The following is a 7,161-nucleotide window of genomic DNA, read 5'->3' as shown; positions in this document are numbered from 1 at the left end:
AAGCAAAAAATGACACGCAACTAAAGGTTTTCATGCTTTTTTGCCCCGATTTTGCAAATATTTATGGAGAATCCAAAAAGCAGTCATGATTATTTAAAGTCAAAGTATAAATTGTGGAAAAAGTCCCAAATTATATTTTTCCATGCATGAATCCTGGAGATACACTTCAAATTGGATTGACTTCTATGGCATGGTTTTAGGCAGTGTGATCGGCAGTACAATTTTGCTGAAGTTGCATTTGCCTGCAATTTTTTATTAACTGTGCCCCTAAAAGATTATTTATGGAATTGTGATGTTTCTAAGTGCACAATGTACCTCATAGTTTCACATGGCCTTTCACAATTAAGTGGCCTGGTTATCAAAGGTTAAAGGAACAGTGACACCAAAAAATGAAAGTGTTTTACAGTCATTAATATACAGTATAAAACACAAGAGCCATGAATATCCTGTAAATGATATCCTTATAAATGCTGCTTAGTGATGTCATTGGTTATAATCTGAGAATTTATTGACTTATATATAACTTTATTCACTATACAATGCACTGTTACTCTGCACTGGTAAAACTTGTGTGTTTGCTTCAAGACTACTATAGTTTATATAAACAAGCTGCTGTGTAGCGCATAATCTTGCCTGCATGACATAAAGCATGTAAATGGCCCTAGTTTGCATAGCTATTATAGCTTTTGACTTTACCATAGCTCTTTATCATGTTCAAAGCTTTCTGCTAATTTTTGGATACAATTGACAAGGAACAAGGAAGAAAATGTGCGATTCCAAATGTATTGGAAGACATAATAAAATTGTGAAATGATATCTGCTTTGTTATGTTAGGAGAACGGGAATCACCTTTTCTATCCAGAATTAACACATCAAAGTACATTCTTGATTGATAATACTACAACTGTAGAGGTTCCAATGATGTATGATTGTTGACTTTTTCTAGACATTTTTCACTTCCACTATGAATTTCAAACCAATTTCATAATAGGCAAAATAAAAACTTGACAAGTTACTATTTCATCTCAGGCTGAAAACTTGCCAAAATGTTGTCATACTGAAATTTTCTTTTTTCAGTAAATCTTTCCCTATGTGCCAAAACCTTTCCAGTAAGAACAAAATTGAAGCTTTTATTTCACAACTAGCTGTTTAGTCCAACTGGAGGCCTGCAGGCAGGACATGGTCCTTCATATAATCTGTATATCTCTCAGACAGATTAACCTTTAATACACTGTAGACATATATAGTCTGAGACAATTTACAATTGGTCTTAATTTTTTTATGAATTTTAATTAATTATTATGTTTTTTTCTGTTCAGCAGCTATTGTTTTTAGAAATCGTATCAGCTTGCTTAGGTACAATTTACCCTAGAAGCCAGGCAATGGGTTGAATGAGAGGCTAGCCAATGAATTGGAAAGAACCTGGATAGAAAAATAAACTCTAAAAAGTAACAATATCATTACAATTTCCTAGAATTGATAATTTGAACAAGTTATTTTGAGCCTGAAATGGTATATAATTTGCTGTCATTTTAATCTAGAATGTCCATAAAGCCGCCATGAATGTTAATGAGAAAGGAACAGAAGCGGCTTCAGCCACAGCAATTGATATGGTGCCATGTTATAGTGTTGACAGGCTATTTCTGGTGTCAGTGGCGTAACTAGTTGTTCCTGGGCCCCATAGCAAATTCAATTTAGGGCCCCAAAATATTTATAAATTGGCCTATTTTTCCAAGATATATTAAAATTGCTAATTAATTAAATTAATTAGGGTCTCACTGGGCCCCCTACACTCCTGGGCCCCCCTGCAACCGCAGGGTCTGCTTCCTCTATAGTTACGCCCCTGCCTGGTGTTAATCTTCAGCAAATATATAAATGTAAGGGGCCCGAAGGCTCAGCCAGAGGCAGCGGACCAAGGAGGAAGCACAGTCCAACCAGATTGAGGTATCCAAGGGGTTAAGAGAAAGTCGGGTCCAGGCAATAAGGTCGGTACAGGCGGCAAAGGTTCAATACATGGTTAAACAGGCAAGGTCAAGATCAGGATCAATAGCAGAAGAATATAGCGCACCCTGGAATTCACTATGTGGAACCAATTGTAGGACAAAGTCAGCAGTGCTCCAGCGTCTTTTATAGGCCTCCTTTGGCGACAAAAACAGACGCAGTGACGTCATGACGCTGGCGTTTTGCCACTGGCGTCCAATCCGATGCCGGAAGAGTATCTGACGCTGGCATGATGTCACAGAGCTGTGCCCAGGAGGAGCCGCATCTTGGACGCTGCCATCATGGGACGCCAGGTAAGTCTTCCTTACAATAAATACACTACTCTTTATGGGCAGAGTTGTCAACCCACTAGAAAAATAAATATACAATTATATATTTATTATCTTTACAAGTCATAGGGGTATATTTATGGAAGAGAAAAGTTAGAGATCGCCACAGTCCTCTAGATTGAAATTCCTCCACTCTCCATTCATTTCTACGGGATTTTGAAAGGCGTATATATCAGGATGAATTTTCACTTTCATTGCACACTTTTAAGAAGTGCTTGAAGGTGTCATAATCTTTTGGAGCAAACATAACAACTTTTTCAGTAAGGAGTTTTATTATATTCACTGCGTATTGGTGTAAATTATAAAATTCACAAACTTTCTTCCACTGTCGGAAGTGGTTGCTAAACAGTTTCTGTGCTTGGAAAAGCCATATTAAATTCGCACAAAGGAAAATTTGTTCAAGGGATGGCATAACTTTTCACACTGCGAATAGTTTTTCCGTTACCAATTTTGTTATACATTTCCCCATTGGTGTTATTCTCTAGTATATGCACCATATGTGGGAATAAGAATCCATTGTGTATTGGAGCTCGCATCTTTCATCACAATTGTGACAACTAATTCAGGTGTTTCCATACCATAGGTGGTCATAGTAGACAGCTGATCTGTATCTATCAATACAACGGTAAACCAGACTTTCCAAAATATTTTATCGGGCAAGGACAAACTATCATATAGATCACAATAGTTGTGGTACAGATAATGTGGGGACATTGCAACAAAACATCTTATCCAGTCCAAATTTAAAACCAAATATCTGATATGCTTCATATTATTTTCGAACCACAGATTCATCTAGATTAGAAAAAAAGCACATCTTAAGGTGGCCATAAACATTACTATTACAATCTTTCCTGGAAAAGATCTTTCCAAGAAAGAACATTCGTTTCAATACACACGTGTAGAGCTGAATCGTCAGATATACAGGGAGAAAATTCGTTTTGCATGATATTATTGGTGCATCTATGGCCACCTTTATTCAACCGCAGATTGCCCCATAGAGCCAGATGCAATTTGGTGAGGAAAACGATCTCTCTTCGTATAACCTGAAAACTCTGTGAATTGAATCTCACCTGATAAACTATAAAATAGATATATTATTGATAAGAGGTGCAGTCTATTGTAAACAGCAGTTACTTGGAAATTTCGGTTTAGAAATTAGTGTTGCCGATCGCTGTTTCTACCACCATCATTTTCTTACCTCTTGACTTTTCTGACTTGAATTTGAGGAGATGTGAATTATAATGACTAGATGGCATAAAAGGAATATACACTTTCCCCACCTAGAGTTTAGTATGTGAATTTTTATATAATAAATAATACTTTCTACCAGGAAATATTTTTTGCAGGTGCTGGACAAACAGGTATAATATATAAATGTATGCAAAGTTCTTTCTGTCTTGTCTGTGTTCAACCCATTGAACAGATGTGTTCTTGCTGGATTTTACTGCACTGTTCAACAGAATAGGAAGTATGAGAGAGCCCTGGTAAGAGAGAACTGCAGAAGTAAATGCATCTAGGTCCACTATCTATATTGTAATTCCAGTAATAGATTTATGCGTTGGCGGTTTTTCCTTGGGAAATGTTTTGGTGACATATCTGTGTGCAAAGCTGTTAATAAATAAAGGGAATGACTGGGCTCATTCTTTATACTTTGGATTGCCAAATATTTGCTGAAGACCACTGATGTTGGACATTAACCTTTGGCTGCATTAGTACTTCTGGGACTGAAACAAGACAACACTGGTAAGAACTCACGATATTTAGCTGTAACTATCGATAACTATAGATACTTGGTGTAGGGCCAAGCAAGCATTGTCTGTGCGGCATTGCTACTAATTCTAAGAGACATTTAAAATATATATTTTAAATAGATTATTATAATTATACAGAGTTTGGACATTAAAGTAAAATGAATTCTCTTCTACAAACTCCATTGAAATGATACCCTCAGGAGATGCTTTATAATATAAAGGGAAGACTGCTTGCTTGGCCTTATTGTCCAAAGCATTGCTCAGAAATTATATTCTGTTCTTTTACATGACAAGAAATGTTGTGCTAAGTCTGTTAGCTTGTTGGGTTTAAATTGTTTTAGTGAGTCTGCATTATAAAAGGTATTGCCAGTGTTAATAATGCATACAGTTCCCTGGTAAGAACAAGGAAAGACAATCTTGAAAATGAAAAAAAAACTGAACATTTTTGAAGCTTTAAGACTTTTTTTTTTTAATTTTTTTAAGGAGGTTGAAGATTAGCATGATTATTAATGAATAAAAATGACAATGAAAACACTTTAAATGGTACTAGAGCCAGCTTCAATAGCAAACAGGAGATAGAGAGTCTGAAATATTATTCATTTTAGTTGATCAGTCTGACATTCACATTTGTTTGAAATATTCCTGGTGACAAATTTAAACACAGTGCAGGAATGGGATCTATCTTCCAGTATGCTTGGGACCTGGTGTTTTCTGGATAAGAGATCTTTCGGTAATTTAGAGTTCCATAACTTGTCGACTAACAAATATTAAGGGGGTTATTTAACAAAGGTTTAGAGGTTTGTGAAGTTTTTTATACCTCGATGGAACTCACAACTTGAATGTTTTCTGATTTAAAAATAAACTCAGATGGAAAAAACTTAAATCTGTGAATTCAGGGTGAATCTTTCATTTAATTAATCCCGTTTTTGTGCACAGAAAAATACTCGAACCGATCAAATTAATCGAGTTTTTGAGAGAAACCCACCAAAAAACACCTGAACATCATGAAGGCTACAAACATCTTCAAATGGTTCAAGGAACCATTGACTTCTACTTGACCTCGACAGGTTTTAGCTGGTGTATTTTCAAATTCAAGCTATTTTCAGCTTCCGGGTATAACAAATCTGGAAAAAATTTGAGTTCAGAAAAAAACCCATAAAAATTTAGTTTTGACTGAAAAATACCATTGAAAACTCAATTTTTTTTAAGTAAAAATCAACTCAACGTTTGATAAATAACCCCCTAAAACATTAAATAAACCTAATAGTATTATTTTGCCACCAACATGGATTCATGCAGCTTAGTTACCATCAAGTACAAGATACTGTTTTATTACAGATACTGTTTTTATTTGTATTGGAGTTTAGTAGAGATGGCCTTCTTTATATTGAAACTTTTTGGATAATGGGTTTCCAGATAAGGGATCCCATGACTGTACAGGTATAGACTCCATTTTATTCAACTAATACAAATTTTTAATAATCATGATTAAATGAATGATTCTTTTTCTCTGTAATAATAAAACAATAGCTTGTACTTGTTCCAAACTAACATATAATTAATCCTTTTTGGAAGCAAAAAACAGCTTATTGGTTTCATTTAATGTTCACATGATTTTCTAGTAGACTTACGGTATGAAAATCCAAATCATGGAAAGATCTGTTATCCGGAAAACCCCAGGTCCCGAGCATTCAAAATAATAGGTCACATACCTGTATATGAGATGACAATTTCCCCAAACCAAGTGATGCGCAGTTTAAATGAAAACAAAAGCTCCAAACTTAGCTTAAGTTTATTTAGACCCTGTACAACAGCGTAAGTAGGAAAAGTGGTATAAAAGCAGCAGAAGCTGTTTTCTCGAATAGTACAGGTATTATCAAGGAAATTTCCGGATAACAGATCTTTCTGTAGTTTTTATCTTCATACCTTAAGTCAACTAGATAATCATATAAACATTAAATAAACCCAATAGGCTGGTTTTGCTTCCATTAAGGATTAATTATATCTTAGTTCGGATCAAATACAAAGTGCTGTTTTATTAATATAGAGAAAAAGGAAATCATTTTTAAAAATGTGGATATTTTGGATAAAATGGAGTCTGTGGGAGACGGCCTTTTTCCGTAATTCAAAGCTTTCTGGATAACGCGTTTCCAGATAACGGATCCCATACCTGTATACATTTTCATGGCCAAATCCATCCCATGTGTGCACTGACTATGCCTGTCTATGCCTACTGCAGACTCGACAGGTGGAAGTGGATCTACATTTTCTCAGTCAGTATATTTATGCCAGCACAATAGGGGTAATTTATTAAACCACAAAGCACACTTATATCTGTAAGTGCTCACTTAGAAACACATTTGCCTTGGGGTAAACCTGGTACAAGTAGCAGAGTGCAGTGTCAGGAGAAACAGCTAGCCCTGTCATTACTGCCTACCTTTGAGCAGGGCCCCGATTTGGGCTGTGCCCCCTAATGCTCCCTAATGCACATCTGTTATGAGGCAGGTAGAGTAATGCCTACGTATCTCCAACAACTGCCCCTCTTGGATCGAGCACTGCCTGACAGACAGCACTTGTACAAAGAAATGGCCTATTGCAGTGTTTTTTTTTCACTTTTCACACTGCTTGGGGAACTGTACATGCTTACAGCTTATGCCAAAATTGGTATTTGATTAAATGTCACTGATGACAGGTGGATTCCAATGTAAATAGACTGTATGGTCAGGCTTGGGCTTTGGCTGAAAAATGCTAAAAAGTGCAGCTGTGGGAGCACTCCAAGGCTAAGTAAAAATATATCAATACTCTGGAAGTGCGACTGATCTGGCCAAATGAGCTACAGGTATGGGAACTGTTATCCAGAATGCACAGGACCTGGGATTTCCAGATAACAGATCTTTCCGTAATTTGTTTCTTCATACCTTAAGGGGCAGATTTATCATGGGTCGAATTTATGGGAGTTTCTAAAACTCCGATCAACTCCCATAAACTTGAATTTGGGTGAATATGATCTTGCTGCAAATTTTAATAAAATTTGAATAGAATTCGATCAAATTCAAATTGAGTTTTTTCACCAAATT

Source organism: Xenopus laevis, chromosome 8L, assembly GCF_017654675.1.
Source record: "Xenopus laevis strain J_2021 chromosome 8L, Xenopus_laevis_v10.1, whole genome shotgun sequence".
NCBI classification, from domain to species: Eukaryota; Metazoa; Chordata; class Amphibia; order Anura; family Pipidae; genus Xenopus; species Xenopus laevis.
This window is presented reverse-complemented; position numbering follows the sequence as displayed.